At 39.7% G+C, this 18,191-nt stretch overlaps 1 protein-coding gene across 3 annotated transcripts in view; it reads left to right on the top strand.

Moving 5' to 3' along the window:
* The window catches only part of GSE1 (Gse1 coiled-coil protein), a 770,474-nt gene that overhangs the window by 154,472 nt on the left and 597,811 nt on the right, over positions 1–18,191 (top strand). The window lies entirely within an intron of this gene.

Raw genomic sequence — 18,191 nt, 5'->3', positions numbered from 1 at the left:
GGTTGATGAGTAATCCCTCCCAAACAGATGACCTGTTTTACATAAATATCCTCATTCTCTCTCACACGCCATTTGCCTGGGATGCCTTCCTGCTTCCCCTTTCATTTTTAGTTTTATATTTCTTTCACTGTTCAGTTCAAAATCTACTTCTGCTGGGAAGCTTTCCTTGGCTACCCAAATCTTTTAGAAACTTCTTCCTCCACACCCCAAAACCACTCAGAGTTACAGAGTTACAGAGAGTAGAGTTGTAATGTGGAGTGCTCTGTGTTATTTTTGATATCTATATCATGTCTCCTCAGGTTGCTTGTGATCCGTAGGTCAATAAATATTTATTAAGCAGTTGCTATGTGCCAGGCAGTCCACTAAGTGCCAAGGATACAAAGAAAGTCAAAAGATGAGCAAGGAGCTTACAGTCCATCGGGGAGATGCCATTATGCACAAAGAAGGTAGAGAGCGGACAAATGTGACATAATCCACAGGAGAAAGACACAAGCATTAAGGAAAATTTGGGCCGATCTTAGAAGAAGTAGAATTTTTAGTTGGGAACCGAAGGAAGCCAGAGAAACCAGTGGTTGGAGTTGAGGAGGGACTCTCCTAGCATGGGGAATAGCCAGAGAAAATGCTCCGAGTTGAGAGATCTTGTTTGTGAGATGAGCAAGGAGGCACTGGATCAGAAGGAGGTCTAAGACTGGGAAGGTAGGGCAGGGTTTATTAGTATTTCCTTAGTAGTATTTAACTTAACTTTAGCTTTTTAGTATTTAATCTTAGTAATTTAGGAAGGGCTTTGATTGCCAGAGTATTTTATATTTGACCCTAGAGAGAATAGGGAGCCACTGGGGTTTATTGAGTGCGTGCTTTAGGAAAATCACCTTAGTGACTGGAGGGCAAATTGACATGCCTTAAATATAGAATTTGATTTTATAGTTTCATTGTAGGATTATGGGGAAACTGTTGGAATCAGGATACCTAGACTCAAATCCTAGCTCTGTTGCTGTCCTTGGACAACTCATTAAACTCTGTACCTCAGTTTCCTGGACGGTAAAATGAGGCAGTTGGATTAGAACATTAAGAAGGCTTCTTGTCTCTTCAAATCTATGGGCCTGTGGATTTTTTTTTTTTTTGGCAGGTGGGGTGAAGTGACTTGCCCATGGTCACACAGCTAGGAAGTGGTAAGTGTTTGAGGTCTGATTTGAACTCAGGTCCTCTTGACTTCAGGTCTGGTGCTCTATCCACTGTACCACCTAGTTGCCCTGGGCCTGTGGATTTCTAAAGTCCCTTCCATCTCTAAATATATGATTTTAAGTGGATGATATAATAAATATACCATCCAGCAGAAATTACAGCTTCATTTAGATTCATCAGACTTTTATTTGTCTGTTTTGAGCTGGCACTATCCTAAATTAGGAGCAGAAATATAGATGAAATATAGTACTTTTACTCTATATGCTACATATAAGTACTATATATATATATATATATATATATACAGAGAGAGAGAGAGAGATTCTTATCTTCAGGGAGCTTACTATCTAGTAAGAAGAAAAGACTCAAATCTAGAGAAGTATAACCCATAGTCTTACTGTATGCAGTATAGTGTATAGTATACTGCATATAGTATGCAGTATAGTGTATAGTATACTGCAATAGTATAATGTATTAGAGGGATATGGAACAATGTGTTCTGGGAGATCTAAGGGAGAACAATTGTTAGCAGTGGCGGGTGGGGTGAAATCAAGGATCCTTTATGGAGGAAGAAGAATTCAGGATGAACACTATAGCTGGTGAATTGGCAGAAGGAACAGAATTCCAGGTTGAGGAAGTAGTGTGACCAAAGGTATGAAAGTGGGAGGTTGCGCTTAGTGGACAGGATTTAAGTCATTCGTCGACATGAGCTGTTGCTGTTGCTTTGTCGAAGCACCCCATTTGGGGTTTTCTTGACGGAGATATTAAAGCGCTTTGCCATTCCTTCTCCAGCTCATTTTACAGGTGAGGAAACTGAGGAAGCAGGGTTAGGGGGCTTGCCCAGGGGTCACACAGCTAGTAAGTGTCTAAGGCTGGATCTGGATTCAGGGCTTCCTAACTCCCAAATTGGGCATTCTATCCACTTTGCCAGAGGGGTGGAGTCTGAGAAAAGATAAGGGAAGGGAAGATACTCTAGGTTTGTAGAGAGCCTTGAATGCCAGGCTGCTGTTTGGATTTTACCTAGTAAGGCAGTGGGAAAAGCCTAAAGATTTTTTTTGAGCAGAAAAGTGTCATCATCAAATCTATGAATAAGAAAGATGATTCTGACAGTGTTATAAAGAATAAATTGGAGAGAGGAGAAAGTGGAAGTGGGCAGACCTGTGAGGAAGCTATTGTAGTAGTTTAGGTGAAAGTAATGAGATTCTTCAATAGAGTGACTTCAGGGAACAGAGAGAAGGGGACCGATTAGCAGAATGTGGTGGAGGTGGAATTGATGGGACTTGGTAATTGAGTCTGAGAAGTGAGGGAAAGAGAAAAGTAAAAAATAACTCACAAGCTTTTGAATATAGGTGATTGGGTAAAAAATGGTGCCATTGACAGGGAGAGTAAAGCCCACACAAGGAGGTGAGGGAGAGGGAGGTTTGGGGATAGATAGATAAATTCAATTTAGGGCTGATGGGACAGCCAGATTAGGATAGCTCATAGGCAATCCGAGATACAGACCCAGAGCCCAGAAGACAGTAGCTGTCTGACTCCTTGAGGCTCCATTTAGGGTTTTCTTGCGAAAGAAATTGAAGTGGTTTGCCATTTCCTTCTCTACCTTATTTTAGATAGGGAAACTGAGGCAAACAGTTAAGTGACTTTGCCCAATATCCGTAGCTCTTAATGTCTGAGGCCACATTTGAATTCAGGGCTTCAGGTCTTGAAGCCAGGTCTGGAGTCCTGGCTCTTTATCTACTGCACCACCTAGCTGTCCCTACAGGAGACATTGCTAGATGGAAATACTAATAATCTTTAGGAAGTGGAGGGCAAAAGGGGTGAAAAGTGAGATACTGTTAAGGAGAAATGCTCTTTGATATGCTTCCTTTTTCTTATAATTTTCTTTAAAAAGTTATTTCTTCTTGAAAATTTTCTGAAGATTATGATAGAACACCCCCCCTCCCAAATTTGGTGCTATTCAAATCACAAGTCTAGACACATATGTGTATGTTTCTGTGTATATCTCCATAGCATACATGGAGAAGTAAGTATATACACATATATGTCCATATATGTATTATTTAAATATATTCACATGCATACATATATTTGTATATATTTAAACAATAATAATAGTAGCTAGCATTTACATGGCATTTTAAAGTTTGCAAAGCATCTTACAAATATTATCTAACTTGCTCTTCACAACAACCTCGGGAGAAAGATATTGTTATTATTATTATTATCATGCCCATTTTACAGATGAGAAAGCCAAGCCTGAAAAAAAGGTAATGATTTGCCCAGAGTCACTCAGCTAGTAAGTGTCAGAGGCAGGGTTTGAATTGATATCACCTGAAACTCTATCCATTCTTCCCCCATTGTAATATGTAGATATTTCTGATATATATATTTAGGGAGGAGGAAGGAGAGAAAAGATAGAAGAAGGGGAGAAGAAAAGAGAAGGAAGGGAAGAAAGGAAAAGGGAGAGAAGGAGAGAGAAAATGGAGGGGAGGAGGCGGGGGAAGGAGAAAAGAAAAAAGATAAGAGAATTAGAGTGTTAGAGCTGCCATGGTCTTTAGAACATAGATTAGAACAAGAAAAGATATTAAAACTTAGAATATTAAAAAGCACAGCATACAAATGATTGAAGCTGAAAGGGCCATTTGAGATCATCCACTGCCGTCTTCTTACTTTCCAGGTGAAGATTGATATCACCTATTTAAGAGGTGAATGCTTTCCTTGGCCCGAGCGGTTGCTACCTTAGTACCCAAACTACTTAGCGGAAAAGGCAAAGGAAAGAGTGTCAGATTCTGCCCCCCCTCACCCCCCAAAGGTTGGACTCCACAATAGGATTTGTTGGCTGTGACTAGCAGCCTGCTATGGGCACAATGTCCAAAAATGGGTTTTATGGAGAAGTTAAAGCGTTTTTACCCCTCTGCTCTAACATAAAACCTGCCACATCATTAAATAAAGGCTTCATGTGGGACGCGAACACATAAAACCCTGACCCTGGGCGACAAGTGAATTTGCAGCTTGCCCGCCCTCTCCAGAGATGCTGTTACTGAGCCGATGTCTCTGGAGTGGGAGTTGGTGAGATGCTTCCTTTTTTCCATAGATTCTGAAGATTTTTTCATCTAGGATCTCTCTTAAGCAACATGCATAATGCGAGAAGGTGGGCAATCTATGGCCACCAATAAAGTCCTGGGGCTGGTGGGATGGTCTGAGGGTTGTAAAAGTCAAATAATTTGTTCTTGGTGGCCCAGATAATCCATGGGTTGGATTTAAACCCAGCAACTTAAATCTTGAGTTCAGGTTTTCTATTCACTGTTCCATCCTGTTTCCTTAAAACTTAACATTCTCAAACTAGCATTTTATTTATCTGGGTTCCTGTGTTATCATCACATAAGCTCCTCAAGGGCAAGGATTATATTTTCTTTCTTACTGAATCATCCTAATTATCTGGAATAGTGCTTTACACATATTTGTTGAGTGAATGTACAAATGAATGAATACATCTGTTATATGGGAACATATATACATACACACACACACACACACATATATACATATATATATATGTATATATATGTGTGTGTGTGTGTGTGTGTGTGTGTGTGTGTGTATTCTATACCAAATGGTTTCATAGCACAAAAAAGAGTGAAAATCCCTGTTGTTATTGTTGTTGTTCGGTTGTTTTTCAATCATGTCTCTTTGTGACTCCATTTGGGGTTTTCTTGGCAAAGATAGTGGAATAGTTTGTTATTTCTTTTCCAGCTGATGAGGAAACTAAGACAAACAGAATTAAGTGTCTAGTGTGCATTTACCAGGAACAAGTGAGACTTCAACTGGGCCTTTGAAGGGTATGGAAGTTTTGTTTGGGCGAGATGAAAAAGAAATTATGTCAGACCCCACAGTGTCCAAAAATAACATGACCACACTGCTAGAGATGGAACCTGGTGCCCTGAAATCTTGACCTTCTTATTTTTTAGTGCCTCTATCCAAAGGTTGAAGTTCTGGCCCCCTTGGAATCAAGGCCCTGGCACTGATGGCCACCACAGGTTTTCCCCAGCTCTCCCCAGAATAGCTGATAGTATCCTCTTCTAAGTTCCTCTAGAAAACATAAGTAACAGCATCTTTATCTCAGCCAATCCATCCTGGGCAGCCAGCCAGAGATGCCGAGAGGTAATGAAAGGGGTGACTTGAGGAGACAGCCAGTAATGAGCAGAGGACATGAGATGGGTCTGCCTTTAAGTGAACTCCTTGCCCACTGAAGAAAGAGGCCCCAAAACAGGGGTTTGAGTCCCTTAGTATTATAACCATGGCAGAAGAAAGCTGGGAAATCCCCTTCCTTTACAGATCATAGATTTTTAGAACTGGCAGGAACACTACAGGTCATTTAGTCTACTTCCTTCATTTTACAGATAGGGAAACAGAGTCCTAGAGAAATTAAATAACCAAAATTCTCACTCCATCCCCTATTCTTTTTCCACTAGATCCTGCCATCTCCCTGGGCCTAGATTGAAGAACAAATTTGGCCAAGTTCACACAGCCAGGGAATGGCAAGAGTGGTATTTGAACCCAAGTTTTTTAGCTTCTACTCTAATGGCTTTTCCACTGTTGTAAAAACTCATATTTCTATAGAAAATGCTTTTCTCCTAGTAACCCTCTGAGGTGATATAAGTGGACAGAGTAGTCACAGAATCTGGACCTGCCCCTTCCGGTGACATCTTGGTCAAGCTGATGACACTTTACTTTTGTGCCTTAGCTGCATTCTCCCTCAGCCCCTCCAGCCCCCTTCTTCCACTGGACAATTCCTCTTGAATTTGCCATTTTGAAGAAGGGCACATACCAGCCATTCTTCATTCTTTCCTTGTCTCTCCTCCTACTTTTCAGCTCCCTCTTATATCCTGTCTTCCTCATTAGGTCCTTGGAGGCAGAAATTATCATTTTTTTGCCTGTATTTTTGCCTCCAAAAGTATCTGGCACAAAGTAAGTGTTTTGACTCATCAATCTCTCTGAGCCTCAATTTCCTTGCCTGTACAATGGGAGGATGTTATCAGCTGGTTTTCAAGGTCCTCTTTTCTTTTTTGGAATGCAGCAAAGATTTATTTTACATTCTTGCAAGAATGGTTGCCTCCATAAGTAGCCAACCCAAGGTCCTTTCCAGTATATATCAACGTTTTTAAGCCCTGGCTTGATGGCTAAATGAGCTATGTGACTTTGGATGGGACTCCTAAGCTCTGTAGGCATCAGTATCTTAATTTGTAAAATCAAGTAGTTGAACTAATAATCTCTGAGGGCCCTTTTAGTCTTCAATCCTGTGATTTCAGAGATGGGGTGTGAACTTTATTACCCTCATTTTATTTGTGAAGGAATTAAGGCTCAGAGAGGTTCAGTGGTCTCTCCAGGCTCACACAGCTAGAAGGCATTGGGGGATGAAGGCACCTCCCCTCTGTGCTCTGCCCCCTGCCTTGCCAGGCAACCTTGAGAAAGTTAGTTAAAACTCAGAGTTTTCCTCATTAGCGAAGCGGAGGAGGTCTGGCCCAATGCTTGACAAGCAGAAGACCTTGGAAACCAAATGATGAATTCAAGACTGCAGCTGCTGTTTAAGATGAGGAAAGGGAATCGCTCATGCTGTCAATCGAAGGCCATTCCAAGGTTCTTGTCTCTCCCCTCTATGGAGAGACAAAGCCTTCCTTCCACTAGCTCAGGGCACAGGTCTGCAGGAAAAAAATCAAGAAAGCTTCTAGTTTTCCACAGTAACATTCAGACTTCGAGTCTCCCAGAGGACAAGCTAATGAGTTGGATTTTAGTAATAGAGAGTGTAAAAGGCACTTGGCTAGCTTGAGGAGCTCTGCAGTAATTCCACCATACTCCTGGATCTTAGCTTGCCTATTAGTGAGAAAAAGGGATGCTGAGAGTTTTCACCTTTCTCGTTTTTCTTCCTTCCTTCCTTCCTTCCTTTCTTTTTTTTTTTTTTTTTTGAAATAGATTTCTTGAAACTAGGCAACAGGGAAATGTCACTGTTATCTCTGTTGAAAGATAAGGAGCACACAGGTGTGAATAGAAAGGAAGAAAGCTAATTTTTAAGTAAGCAGGCCCAGATTCAGCTATCCTAATATATGTTTCCCCCCAAAAGTAGTCACCACAGAGGATAGATCACATGTTTTAAGTGATACATTGTATTAGGATCTGAAATGGAAATATCCTTCATTTAGTCCAAAGGTCTTATCCTAGGATTCACAAACTTGATTTTTAAAAACATTTCAGTAACTATATTTCAACCAAATAGGTTTCCTTTGTCATCCTATGAATTTGATTTTGTATATTTAAAATCGTGATTATGACTACAGTTCCATAAGAATCAATAGACTGTTGCTAAATTGATTCCGATCTAAAGAAAGGTTAAGAATCCCTAATCTTATTTTAACCCTCTCATGTATAAAAAGAAAAGACTGATTGATTGGTTGATTCTTCATTTATAAATAAAAGGACTGATGCTTAGAGTTGGGGCAAAATCTGGCCAAAGTCACCCAGCTGGTAAGTTAGCCGAGCCAGAATTCTAACCCACGTCCCGCATCTCCAGACCTGATGCTCCTTCCAGGACACCTTGATGTTTGGAAATATCCAGAATTCATCTGGAGCTACATCTGCTGTATATGGTGGATGATCAAGTTGGGTGGTAGCATTTTTAATGAGCTGTGACAGTAAATAACGAGCCTGGTTTCCCTGCACGGCTCATAAACTGTCTCTGAAGGCCCTTCTCAAAGAGAAAGGAATCCAGGACTCTGCTGAACCACGGGAGCCTGGCTGGGATGATGGCAGCCTCCCAGAGTCTTTGCACTGAAAGAGGGAAGGATTCCTTTGGATGTAGAAGCTCTGATAGGTTTAACAAATTGATCCCATTACTTCATCCTCATATACCTACCTGGAGCAGGGAGGGGGCACCATAGTGCATATAGTACCAAGCCTGGAGTCTGGAAGACTCACTATCCTGAGCTAAAATCTGGCCTAAGATGCTTCCTACCTGTGTGAACCTGGTCAAGTTACTTCACCTCATTTGCCTCAGTTTTTTCATCTGTCAAATGAATTGGAGAAGGAAATGGCAAATCAGTCCAGTACCCTTCCCAAGAAAACCCTAAATGGGATCACAAAAAGTCAAACAGTTCTCTGAGAGTGAATTTTAACTGTCTGTGGTGAATAGGATCTACCAGAGCCCACAGTCCCCCTGAAATGGTTATAGAATGAATTTCTATCAGAACTTTCTGTAATATTGATAATCTTTTTTATTTATTTTGTAAAAAAAAAAATCCCTTCTTTTATCTCCCTCCTCCTAGATGTTTTATAGATGGGGGATTCCTAATCCTTTCTGAATCTTGGGACTTTTTTGGTTACTTGGAAAAGCCTATAGTCAGACCCCTTCTCGAAATCATATTCCTAAATACATAAAAAAAACCATCTGTTAAGCAATTTCAGTCATCTCTGACTCTCTGTGACCCATCTGGGTTTTGTTTTGTTTTGATTTTTGACAGAGACTGGAGTAATTTGCTATTTCCTTCTCCAGTTCTATTTACAGATGAGGAAACTGAGGCAGACACAGTTAAGTGACTTGCCCAGACTCACACAGCTAGTAAGTGCCTGATTTGAATGCAGTCTTCCTGACTCCAAGGGCAGTTCTGTAACCATTATGTCACCCAAAACAAAACATGGAGGATTTCAAAGGAAACTAAAATTAAAATACAGTATTCAAAACACATTTGTTCAAAACCAAGGTCATAAAAATTAAAATTAAATGGAAATGGAAAAAGCCAAGCCACAAATGGCTAAACACATTGTGGTATGTGAATGTAATGGATTGTTACAGTGCTAAAAGAAATAATAAATATGACGAAAAGCATGGAAAGATTCATATTGACTGATACAGAGTAAAGTACAAAGAGCCAAGAAAACAATACATACAATGATTATAAGAATGTAAACAGCCACAAAACAACTAACAGAGAATGCTTCAAAATTGCAAAGAACAAGCCTAGCTCCAAAGAAGAGAGATATGAATATTTCTCATCCCTGTCAGAGATCACAAGTTCACACGTATATTACATTGCACTTAGACTTATTGCAGTGTATTGATCAGTTTTGCAATTTTTTCTCTCTGTTTTCTTTGTCTTTAAAAAATTATTTGTTACATAGGTGTCCATTTGGGGAAAAAGGTAGAGAGAAACTGGAAATTTTTGATGATTTTAAACAAAAAGATATATATATTTTTAAAAAATCAAGGTCATGGATCCAAATTTTAAAAAAAACCTGTTTTAAGTCAAAATGAATTAAAATTGTTTCTTGTTAGGATTGGCTAAAGGAACTAAGTATGTTTAGCCCATAAAAGAGAAAACTTGGGGTAGAATAAGTCATGTTAGTTGTTGAGCTATGGATGAAAAGAAATTAGGGGAATAGAAATGTATGGTGAAGTAGAAAGATGTAAGATATGATCTTACATCATCTTCTAACCATTTTTGTATTTCATTGGAGAATCAAAGGATTCAAGAAGTAAGCATTTATAAAATGCCTACTATATACCAGGAGCCATGCTAAAATTTTTTCCCCACAAATATCTCAGATCTGCCTCTACCACTTACTTTCATGGGACCTTGGGTAAGATTTTATCCAACTTTTGTCCAATTTTATCAACGTCTTCATTGGTGAGAGCTCTTCTCACTCGAAGTAGATAAACCCATGACTTGTTTTGTTTGTCCCTGGATGGCAGAATGAGACACAGTGGTTACAAGTGATGGAATGGCTGATCTAAGGGGAAAAACATCTTAACTCTTAGTGTTGCCTAAAAGTGGAACTGATGCCTGGACAAGTAGTGAGTTCTTCATCACCTGAGGTCTTCAAACAGAGACAAGATGGAGCTAAGAGATGATGAAGAGGGGATTCCAGTTCAGGTCTAAGTTGGAATAGGTGACCTCGGAGGTCCCTCTCAGCTCTTAAGTAAACCTTTCTGAGTCTCTGAACATTTCTAACATCCTTACTCCATTCCTTGAGATAATTGGAGATGCTCTAGGATGTCACAAAACTTGGACTAGAAATCACAGCTTTATGAAATAGATATATTCATGAAAAGTTGGCTGTGATGGAAATTTCAATAAATCTAATATTTTTCACTGACTTCCATTAGAAAACTGTAGATGAGTTCCTAAAGACATTTTGCCTGCAGATGTAATCATGCAGCAAAACTTTCAGAAGCATATATTTAACAGGGAAAAAAAATATGTTTTTTAAAGAAATCACACAATTGCTGAGAAAGCTTCCTTAGGGGAAATACTTGGAAAATGGCATATTTCGGTTAATTGAATTTCTAGTTATAAAGGTTATAAATAAAACTATTTTGAAAAAAAATTTTAGTAGGTTAGAGAGAATGTAATCTTTTTAAAAAATGGTCATTGTGCAAGCAGTGCCTAAAAATTGGAGGGTTTTTTTTTTCACTCTTCCTGCTACCTAGGTACCCCTTCCCATCCTTTCATATCCAATTTCTAGAGACCCTTCAAGGTCAAATTTAAATACGACCTCCTTCATGAAGCCTTCACTGATCTCCACCCTTCTACTTTCCCATCCAGCTCCTGTGAACCTTTGTTTTTCTCTTTCCTGAAACCTAGAATGAGCTGCCTTTTAGTTATTTGGTTATCTGCCTTATTTATCTTACTAGATTTTAAACTTCTTGAGGACAGGGACTACTATATCTTATTCTCTATAGATCTGCCTCCCCTAAGTCCCAGGGCTTTTCTTCTAGTGTGAACTCAGTAAATGTTGGTTGAATTGAATTAATTTCACTTTATGAGATGGTAGGAGTTCATTAATGGTTAATTATACTCTCACTGAGGGCAGCTAGATAGCACAGTAGATAGAGTACCAGCCCTGAAGTCAGGAGGACCTGAGTTCAAGTGTGACCTCAGACATGTAATACTTCCCAGCTGTGTGACCTTGGGTAAGTCACTTAACCCCAATTGCCTCAAGAAAACAAAACAAACCTTCCACCCCCAAAAAATTTATACTCTTACTGTGCTCTAAGACCAGAAACATATATAGCTAGATAAACATAGTCCTGTCTTCATAAAACCTTCAGTCTAACAGAAAACCCAAAAATATGTACATTATTGTATTGTAGTATACTGTTATGTTATATATAATGGGATTGATGTAAGATGCAGAGAAAAAATACTTAAAAATAAACCCTCTTCATGGGTGTCATCCTCGTTATACCCTTATCACCTTTTGCTTGGCCTGTTTGTGGCTTTTTGCATCAATTAAACAGGTCTAAACACTTAACTCCTCCATAAATTGTTGTTACTATTGTTTAGTCATTTTTGATTCTTCAGAACCTCTTTTGGGGGGTTTTCTTATCAAAGATACTGGAGTAATTTGCCATTTCCTTCTCCAGAACATTTTCCAGATGAGGAAACTGAGGCAACTGGGGTTAAATCACTTGCCCAGGGTCACATAGCTAAAAAGTATCTAAGGCTGGATTTAACTTAGGAATATGAGCTTTCTGACTCCAGGCCTGAAGCTCTATCCACTGCACCAGGAGCTGAATGTCCCCTGCTCTCCTCCCCAGAAGCTGAGAGTAGGACAAAAATAATTTTTGTTTTGCTGTGTTTTGTTTCGAGGAGGTGATGGTACAGAGGACATTCTGACCACAAGTGTATTTGAACTTCGAGAGAGGGCTGTCTGTACCTGTGCTTTATGGGGATTAGGAGGGATCACAGGGACTAGGTGGTTGCTATGGGGGGAAAGCACCTCTCCTTCCTCCACAGTTAGTATACACTTTTTGTGTTGTATTCTGGGACAAATCCTCATCTGGAACACTCCAGTAGAAGTTGGGGCTTTTCCTGCCCCTTCACTGGCCTGAGGTCATGACTTTTGTGACCAAGTCCTTGCTTTCAGTTTGTCTTCTTGTCATTAGTTTGCCCTTAAGTTAAATACAGCAATAGCAACACAAAGAGCATCCCAGTTACCCAAGGGTTCTGGCTACTTGACTGATTAATCATTTACAGTGATACTGTATTATTTGTCACATTTTATCATCAGATGCAAGTTATAAGTAAGAATTTCATCCTCTGGGAGCTGTATCTAGCAAAGAGCTTAGTGAGAAAATGGAATGACCTTATAAAGAGGGTGGTCTTTCCCACTAAATGCTTTTAAAAACATGACCCTCTAATTATTATTTTTTTTTAAAGCGAGGAGTTTATAAACTAAAAGCTACTAGCCAAGTAATGAGCCCCTCCAATAGCTGTGACCTGCTGGTTCTCTGGGACTTAGTTTGGATTTATCCCCTTTTTTTCTTAAAAACCAAAGTCCATAAATGTATCGAGACCTCCTTCCCTTAGCTACTAGCCAAGCAATTATTGAAGGGGCAAAGATTGGGGAGGGGGGGTACGGTGCTGAGAGACTAACAGGTACATCAACTGAGTATGAAATGTCCCATATCTCTAGCTTCCATACATCTTTCCAGTTTATATTCTTACATATAATAATATATACATATATATACATATTCTTATCTCTTGAGAGCATGACCATTGTTAGTGTTCAGAAGTATCTAGCAATACATTTCTATATCTAGTGATACAATTTTTCCATTGTTGCAGCTACATTATTTCCCTGGTTCAGCTTACTTGGTTCTGGATTCATTCCTAGAAGCCTCCTTGAGCTTCTCCTCTTCCTTCATATTCATCATCTTATAATATTATATCATATCATGCTATGTTATATTATACTAAAATATATTATATTATATTGTCCACATACTACAATCCATTTATACGTCCTCCAACTGATGGGCATCTATATCATTTCTACTTATTTACTATTATGAACAATGTTGCTCTAAATACTTTAGTGTATATAGAACTTTTCTGAAATATTTCTGAAGGCCCTATTTGGTACTAAGCTCTGTGCTAGATGCTGTCTCTGCATTGTTCAAGATGACAAAATAAGAGACACATAGAAACATATATGTGTTTATGTGGTATATCTATGTATTTCTTTGTTATATAAATTATAACATTTCTATGTTTATATTTAGATATATGTTAGATATTGTTCATATATTTATGAATATATAAATTATAGTTTTGCTTTATATTAGGTATAGGTTAAAATGTTTAGATAATATATATATTATTTATGTATTTATGCATATAAATTATGATATTTCCTTTATTTTTAGCTATATTTATATGTTTAGATGTATTCTATATCAATTTATATGTATTTATTATATACATAAGCATATATATATAACAATATAAGATAGCACACGATAATAATAGGCACAATTCATGTATGCTATAGGCATTCAGAATGTAGAGAGGCGAAAGTAGCCATGATATAAGGGAAAAGGACACTATCTACAAAGTCAGAATCGGGATTCAAGCACTGCCTCTTAATACTCACTGGCTGTGTAATATTAAGTAAGTCACATAAGCTCCTAGGACTTAGCTTCTTAGGTACAACAGCCTTGTCCTAGTGATTTTATGATAATTTTATCTCCAGAACCAAGAAAGCTTATTGGTAGAAGATGGCATTTGAGATCATTTGACTTGCGGAATGATGGGTAGGATCCCAAATAGATTTTAGAGTTCGTATCCAGTGGGACCTGTAGTGGATCATGGTCTCCTTTGGAAATCTGGTGAAATTTACAGAATCCTTCTCAGAATATTCTTTTTAAAAAATTCATATTTGAAACAAATGATAAATTTTAGTTAGAAGTTAGTGAAAATAAAATATCTTTCTTTCTTCTCCTCCAGAAACTGTTAGACTCCATGAAGTCTCCAGATTAAGAACTGCTGATAGGATCCAACTCTCTCTTTTTACAGATTTGGGGAAATGGTACCGAGGCAAGGATATTTCAGGATAAGGGGGTGAGGAAGGAAAAGGAGGAGGAGGGAAGGGGCAAAGGAGGAAGAGCAGGGGACTGATAAACAAAGATGTGTAGAATAGAAAATGTAAGCAATGACTTACAAAATGACCTGTTTTGAGGTGTTGAGCCACTCTAAGACCAGGAACAGAGGATGCCAGAGATCTTCATGACCCCATAAAATGGCCCTAGGCTGGAACAGACCATTGGACAGCCTCTCATCTTAGGGGCTCTCTTTCAGCCACAGGCCTGCTCTGCTCCAAATGGCACAAGACCTTCCTACCATGGTTACTGGAGTAAACAGAGGAAATGTCTTCAGCCCAGCTAATTGTGTGGAAAATTGGAAAAGAATTGCATGTAACATTGTTGGGAAATGAAGTCTGCCAAGCGAGAGTTATCACGGGGAACAACACAGCCTGAGCCTGCCACGGAGAATCCACCTCTGGGCTCAAGGAGCTCAGCAGCATGTCAGCTCCCTTTTCCCTTTCTCCAGGCCCCACTCCCATCTCCCCCCCCCCCTCCCCACTATCAGAGGTGAAGGACTGGCTGCCAGGAAGCAGGAAGCAAGATGGGGGGGGTGGAGGTGGGAGAGAGGTTAATAACCCAGGCTAGTGGCCAGTCCATTTTTAATATCCAGTTACTTCCTTCCAAAAATCCATAAAGATTAGGAAATGAAATCAATTAGTTCTTTTCTCCTCCCCTCCTCCCTTCCTTTTTTAATCCTCTTTTCTCAGCACTAAGGGTGGCAAAGGGAAAAGTACATTGAATGTGCCATTGGAAAGCCTGGGTTCAAATTCCAGCCGCGTTACTGAGTACCCACATCACCTCACCCTCTCTGAACCTCAGTTTCCTCATCTGTAAAAGGAGGGGGTATGGTCTCTAATATCCTTTTCAATCCTCTCCTATGATTCAGCAGTGACTTCAACAGAAAAAATAAAGATGCCATTTCCTTCCATCTAAGTTTTCCCCAAACTCCACGATTAAGAACCCCTGCTCTAATCTAGCTGTATCCTTTTACAGATTTGGAGTAGAAGCACAGAAAAGGGGCATTTCAGGAAAAGGGAGGTGAGCTTTTTTTTTCTTTCCACCAAAGAGTTTTTCTTTATTATTATTATTATTTTTTGTATTCTCAGGCCTTAGCACAGTGCCATTCACATAGCAGGCTCTTAACACATACTAGTTGACTGATTGGTTGACCTTGAAGGAAACATAGAGGTCATCTAGTCCAACTGTTGTTTTTCAGATGAGTAAACTGAAGCATCAGGTGTAAAGTGACATGCTCAGGGTCACACGGTGAGTGTCAGAGGTAGGATTTTCACTCTAATGTTCCAGACTATAAGCCCAGCCCTATATCCCAGGGCCTCTGAACCATCACTCGCCGAGAGCCCATCATGCATGAGACTGAAATAGTAACGGAGAAGTGTAGGAGTAGAAGGAGGCAAATGTTGGCAGTCATGCTGTGCCAGGGTATACGCTCAGAGTAGCAGGGGAAAGGGGAAAAAACAACTGAGACGGTACGGTGACTCATTTTGTGTGCATGTGTGTAGGACTGTGAAATACATGGAGATTGATCCAGATGAAGGACGTATCCTAGATCCTAGAACTGACAGAGATGCTAGAGATTATTGAGTCCAAACCCTTAGTGTTACAGAAAGAAAAAACAACAGCCTGAAATGGAAAGTGATTTATCCAAGCTCACACAGAGAACATGAAACAGACAGAAGTAGTTGAACACAGTTCCTTCTAGGGTGAATCCTTGTTTTCCTATGGTGAGGTTCCTCATGGGTCACTTTACTAGAAAGAGAGTCACAGAGAGAGTCCCTGGATCATGGCAGCAGCCCAAGAGTTGAAACACCATCAGGAGCATGGATAGGACTGATCAACATCACTTCCTGGTTTTTCCACGGGGAAGGACACATGCTAAAAATAGATCAGTTACAGAATTTCAGTGTTCTAGAAAACACAGGCTTAATTGGCAAGTGGGGCATGGGGGGATGCATCTCATGGGATCTTAGGATTCTTGTACACAAAGTCCTCTGTTTATATTTGGGTGTGGTCCATTCCTTGTAGGGAGAAAAAAATATCATAAATAATGGTTAGGTTCCCAGCTAGTGCATAAATGCCTTTTTAGTTAGTAATGCAAGTTAAATGGATAAGAGGGGATGCCTACTGAGTTCTGCATTATTCCCCTTTGCCCTCCTGGGACTTGACCCTTACCCTCACCAACTTCCCCCATCCTCCTGGTCCCAAATATAATACTAAACTCAAGCATCTTCTTGTGAGGCCTGAGGAGGAAAGGTAAGAGAGGGGAAGAGAGAAGAGGAGTGGTGATTGGAGGTGATGAAAGGAGCTGGGCTAGAGTGTTGGCTTGTGGAAACTGACTACAGCCATGCCAAAGAAAATGAAAGGGAGACAGAGAGAGAGAGAGAAAGAGGAGAGAGAGAGGAGAGAGGAGAGACAGAAACAGAGCGACAGAGAGAAGAGAGAGAAACAGAGACAGACAGACAGAAACAGAGAGAAAGAGAGAAATGGGGGGAATGAATAAGGGAGAGAGACAGAGAGAGTTTTATGCAGTTTTTTTCATTAAGTTTCTGTCCAAATGGAATTGTAAAAATAAAAACTCTATCCACAGACTGAAAACAATCTTGAATCCACAAGCCTATGATGGGAGGTAGAGCTGTATCTTACAAGTCCATAGTACTTTAAGGGAATGCTATGGACCTCACTTGAGAGATAGATCTCCGACCCTGGGAGGTCATTCTTATACCCAAGCTTTATAGGGTCATTGCCAAGAAAAGGTGTTATAGATGCAAATTAATTATGTCAATGTGATCTACTTTCATCTCCATTTTTACAGATGGATAAACTGAGACTGAGAGGTTAAAGTGGCTTGCTCCTGATCCCCAAGTTTCTGAATGCCAGTGATTAGGATTCACATTCTTATTTCCCAGCAATCTTAACAGGCCCAACCTTGTAAAAGAATAATAATACCAGCACCCAGCTCCCAAGAATGTTGTGAGGATAAAATGAGATAGTATTTGTAAAGCACCTTGCAAACCTTATAATATGACATAAAACCTAGCTATCCTCCTCTTTCTCATTGTTATCATCTACCCCCTGACTTCCTTACTTATGTCAGAGGTATATTTCTTTTCAAGAGAAGCTCTTCACAGGACTGTTGTGAGAATCAAATGAGATACCATTTGTTTAAAAAATAAAGCCTTTACAATAATGCTTAGCACTTGCTTATTCCTTTCCATTCAATAAAAGAGTTAGAATTTGATCTTGACAGCTGTTTTCTACTTGCCCCCTGTGGTTTCCTCCCAACCCTACCATCATCATCTGGATAGCCAGGGTCACCAGGACACATCTTTCTCTCCACACAACTAAAGCCAAAGGTGAAAGTTCTCCCTGAGACAAGCTTGGACTCAGCCCTTGTTTCCCTTTCCAGACTGGTTCTGTGCCTATTGCAAGCTGAACTATCAAAGTGGCTATTTCATCTGGTGGGAGTCAGAAGGGATAATAATAAAATTAGCCTTTGAACTCTCCTGTGGCTTTCTGAATGTACAACTCCCTAGAGAAAAGGCTGTGTGAGTCCACTTTTGTCTGAGAACTTCCTACAAGCTTTTCTGCTTGTCCAAAGGTGTTGATGTTATACTGAAATAACAATAACATGGGCTACCAAAAAGCCAGTGAGGTGGAGAAAGAAGCACTAGCTTTGATGTCACAGGACTTGAGTTCCAGTCTTGCATGTGACCTTGCATATTCTTTACCTGTTGAAAGAAGGGGTTTTCTTTCTTTCTTTCCTTCATTTTTTACTTCTCTTTCCTTCTTTTTCTCCTTCCTTCCTTTCTTTTTCTCTTTCTTTCTTTCTTTCTTTCTTTCTTTCTTTCTTTCTTTCTTTCTTTCTTTCGCCAATTGGGATTAAATGACTTGCACAGAGTCGCATAGCTAGGAAGTGTTGTGTCTAAGGCAGGATTTGCACTACACCATCCAGCTCTGTACATAGAAAGTATCAAATAAATGCACTTGATGGACACTGTGCTGTGCTATTCTTTCAGTAGAAGGGGAATCACTTTTGGTAAGTTCAGAGAAGGCAAGGGACTCCAATATAATT

This window comes from Sarcophilus harrisii, chromosome 2 (assembly GCF_902635505.1).
Source record: "Sarcophilus harrisii chromosome 2, mSarHar1.11, whole genome shotgun sequence".
NCBI classification, from domain to species: domain Eukaryota; kingdom Metazoa; phylum Chordata; class Mammalia; order Dasyuromorphia; family Dasyuridae; genus Sarcophilus; species Sarcophilus harrisii.
This window is presented reverse-complemented; position numbering and strand designations above follow the sequence as displayed.